We start from the raw sequence: 4,571 nt of genomic DNA, 5'->3' as shown, positions 1-4,571 counted from the left end.
ACGCCGGACTTCAACTCGCACACTGGGAAAAGACGAATAACAAATCGCTCGTCATTGACCACCATCAGAGAGAGGAGCTCCTAGCAAATTTTAAAGGTATTCGGAGTCGTGTTGTAGTGGATGTAGATGGAGGTAGAGACACTTCTGTTTGGTAACAATTTGTCTCCATTTGTCCAGAGGCAATCCGCATCCCCACCGTGTCATTCTCAAATACAGAAAGCAACACCACTGCGCTGCATGAATTTGACAGATTCCTCCGAAAAGGTAAACCTGCCAGTAAAACGTGCTTAAAGTAACTTTCTTTTATATATAATGTGCTCAACGTGGAACTAGCTGATGGCTGTAACTCTAAACGTTAATGTAGTTTTTGTATGTCAAACTTGTAGAGCGCTAATAAATGGATAAAGACGCAGTTAATGTTTGCTGTGCAGATGTACTTTGTTCCGTACACCTTATTCAGAATTAACCTTTCCACGTCTTGCTGAGCCAAGGTATGTCGAAACGCTACACCGAGATGCACGTGGTTCAAAACACTCAAGTCACATGACCCATGACCCTTTGTCGACCAAGAGCACCTGGCTGCAGCCACTGTGGAGCTAACAGTCTAAAAAACTTAAGGAATTATTCACTAATGCTTTCCCCCCATATAGATCAAATCCAAATTCCATTTCACAACCGTTCTCCTGTGATCAAAAGAAAGAAATCAGAGCAAATTACCTAAAACTTCCCATTCCTCCAAAAGCTAAGGAGGTCCATTATGAAATACTCCCAGGCGTTTACCGTTCCAAAGAATTTCTCAGACATCGTTTTCCTATTGATAATAAGTCTTGTTCTTTCTGTAATGCGAATATTGATTCGACAGAACTTTTATTTTACGAATGTATATACTGTAAAGCCCCGTGGGACGATGTGCACTACTGGCTTTTCCCAAAGATTCCAAACTTACTTGAATTTTCTAAAAATGATATTATTTTTGAATCTCAAAGAAAAGAAAAGAAACTTGAAAATGTCTTAAATGTGATAATTATTATGGGTTCATTCATAAATGTCGATTTCTGAAAACTAAGCCATCCTTTTTCACTTTTCACGAAGAACTCTGCCTCTTCTTCTCATCTGCAAAGTTTATGGACAAAAAACAAGCTGTGGATCTGCATCACATGGTCAATGAACTAAAGCTTTTAGAAAACCCCTAGGTTATAATTGTATTTTTTGTCTTTTAATTTTCAATTTAATTTTTATTAATTTTACTTATTTATTTCTTTAGTTACTTATGTTTATATTATTTTCATTATCTGTCTTTTATATTTTGAAATACAGGCTGTTCTGGTATTATCTCAAGTTGGAAAAAGTCTCTAAAATGTTGCCATATTTGTTGTACTTGTTACATTTGTTTAATTAATAAAAAACAAACAAACAAAAAAAATTGCGGAGCTCCACAGTAACCGGAAACATGTGACTTCAAATTTGAACACAGTTACGTTGCACAAGCCGTGTCTCAATATGTGCGCTTGTGTGTACACAATACATATAAAAAGTTTGAAATATTACTCTTTCTGGGTCACAAAATAAACTTTTAGGACATCAGGTGAGAATGTAGCTTTGTAAACTTCAAATATCTGCTCGATTTATCAAGACATCACACATTTGCCAAAGTGGGACGACGTTTTCGGAGACGTCTGTTACCCATCAGCTTGATAGCTGACCTGGGAGGTCAAGGCTCACTAGACCGGGCGACAATAGCGGACATCATTTTCAAACCCCCCCTGTGGTCTTTCGCTACTCAAGTTAAACATGATATTTAAGTCAATTAGATCATTTAAAAATGTTATTGTTTGTTTTTTGTCAGTGTTTCATTTGTTCCTGAGCTAATCAGTTTGGCTCAGATTAAGCTTCATAACTGGACTGTTTTATTTAATACTGAAGTCTTACTTGTAGAGCTGTCAGTATACTTTAAATTTCACCTGTTATACCGCCTGATGTAAAATGTTCTGTTCTTTTTTAAACAGCTGACTCTGAATTAAATATAACATTAAAAATATTTAAATTCAAGAGGAAACATTTTCACTGGGAGCAAAAACAACATGTTAATGCGTGGAGATCCTGACGGCTGCTCCAAAAATGATCCGATTATATTTTAAATATTTGTTCAATTCTCTTCCAAACCTCAGCTGTCTATTGTAAGGGTCAGTGTCTATTAAAATAAATATAAAAGTGTTCTAACATCTCACCTCTTTCTTATTATTCAGGCATACATGTATACTATTTTTATTAATAGAGAGATTAAGCTTGTGTTTTCATACATGCAGTAATTGTGCTTAACTGCATGAAGCTCTTTAGACATTATGGAACAGATCATACATAAAAGCGAATTTTGCCAGAGTGCTTAAGATACTTTTTAAAAATTATCTTTAAAAAACAAAAAAAGAGAGAAGATCAAAAACATAATGTGTAATTTCCATTGTAAATATTAATCACAGTTAAATTAAGAGGGGATGGCAGTAAAAACTCCGGAACGGTGATGTCATCTAGTATGCTGCTGTTCTAATAGACTATGTGCACCTTAGCATATGCTACTTCCGTTGGGGAAACTCCTGTAGGGCGCTTCGTTTCCGGTGTGATATTCGCATCTTGTTTATTTTCGGGTTTTCCAAAACAAGCCAAGCGGCGATTTACATTTCTCAAGGTGTCTTGGGCATTTACTGAATATATCTGTAGATGATGTTCATCGACTTGTTGATATTTTTCCCTCGCGCCTCAGAGCAAAAGAGAGAAGAGATTGAAATTTCTTAGTATTTGTATATAGAGTTCCCTCATTTATCGCGGGTGTTGTTCTAAAAATAACCAGCGATAGGTGAAATCTGCGAAGTAGCCAGCTTTATTTTTTACAATTTTTTTTTTTAAATGTTGTAAGGCTGTAAAACCCATCACTACACACTGTTACGGATTCAAATATTGGGGATGGATACAAGAGGAAAAACCAAAATAACAACACTGGTCCGGCCGGGTTGAGTCAAACGATGATTTTAATGATCACACGTGTGGGAGATGGACACCGTACGCAGACAGCATCAGATCTCAAAATGGTGGAGCATTGCTCAAACTCTTATAGCCTCTAGTGGCCCCCACCTAATCATAAAAGCCTAAACATTCACATTCTTTCTCTCACACGGCGCCTAAGCTACGACCTTGGCTCCCTGTTTATCTGCTCCTGCTGAGGGATGGGGCAGAAAACTCCAGTATGTTCTGTTCTCTTCTAATCAGACAAATAAGGCGATGACTTTCTGCGAACAGTATTTCTTATAACTCAGCAGTATAATGCATCATAAAACAATATCATTCATTCACAATAAATCAGCAGTCTAATGTAATGCAAATCAGTTTAACAAATGCAATAGTTATCACCTTCTTCTAATTCAGGAGAATAATGCAAACTAAAACTACATAATAATTCACAATCTTTAATTAGGGGTATAACATGGCATAAAATAATATTATAATCTCACAGAAAGGCAGAACAGTTTCACACTTTTCTCTCTTGTTTAAACTCTCAAAGCTCAAACCTTCGTAAAAAAAAAGAAGAAAAAAGTCCATTATAGAATGAAACCAAAGATCAAAACCTGTTTTCAGTCCCAAACATTTATTTGAGAAATAAACATACAGTATATTTGTTTTTCTATAAATAATAATGACAGATTTTAGAACTAATGAATTTAACTTTAAGCTTAATTGCTTAATTTAAGCTTAATGCACCTTATAATCCGGTGGGCCGTATGGTAAAATTTTTTTTAAAAGATACGGTAACTGCTACCTTCCTTTAGCATGTCCAGAAGTCTAACTTTTTGTGTGATGGTTAGCATCTTCCTCTGCCTTCTGGACGCTACCGCAGGTGCCTTTGATGGTGCAAAAAGTTTCGTCGGCATTGTTGTGTTTATTGGGGAGAAAACTTACAAACGTGCAGTACAGCACTTCAGAGTCACGCTGCTAGTGATCGATGTAGCAATTCTGTACTGTACAGGAGAGCACGGCACGGCACGGAGGAGATCGACAATGATCTACAGACGATCGGGACGCAGAACACAATGTGCTTTAAAAAAAAAAGCATGCAAAATTGCACTAAAAGAATCCGCGAAACAGCGACGCTGCAAAAGGTGAACCGCGTTATAGCGAGGGACCAGTGTAATTGTAAGTAATAAGTCACAACATACCCTTCGTAAATACTAATATATACAGACCCTTATCTGCAATCATTCATGTATTTTTTTTATATCCTGTGGCTTTTTTTCACGGTTTGTTGACATCCTGTGTAGGTGTGTACTGATATCGACATAACGGGGAAACATCTGGCTTTGACTATTGTTCACCTGTAGTTTGAATTAAAGTCCAGACTCATGTACTTTAGAATTGAGAAACGTCCTTTGTTTTTGTATTGTGTCCCGTATTGCAATATGTTGGACGTGTTTCTACCTAGTGTGGAAGTCATGGGTTTCAGGTTACTGTTGAGGTCATGTGTTTCCAGTTACTGTAGAGTTCCACAGTGGCTGCAGTGAGACCCTTCGCTTTGTCGATATAAG

At 36.9% G+C, this 4,571-nt stretch overlaps 1 long non-coding RNA gene across 1 annotated transcript; it reads left to right on the top strand.

Annotated features, from left to right (window-relative positions):
* LOC102293102 lies at positions 1-2,896 on the top strand. The gene is made up of 2 exons (XR_318169.2): positions 1-96; positions 178-2,896. It is a non-coding gene; the product is annotated as an uncharacterized LOC102293102 (long non-coding RNA).
* Positions 2,897-4,571: the final 1,675 nt, after the last annotated feature.

The sequence above is a fragment of the Haplochromis burtoni genome, unplaced genomic scaffold (assembly GCF_018398535.1).
Source record: "Haplochromis burtoni strain Fernald_Lab_line unplaced genomic scaffold, NCSU_Asbu1 Contig_3644, whole genome shotgun sequence".
NCBI lineage: Eukaryota > Metazoa > Chordata > Actinopteri > Cichliformes > Cichlidae > Haplochromis > Haplochromis burtoni.
Note: the sequence above shows the minus strand (reverse complement) of the source record. Positions and strands in the feature narration are given on the sequence as shown.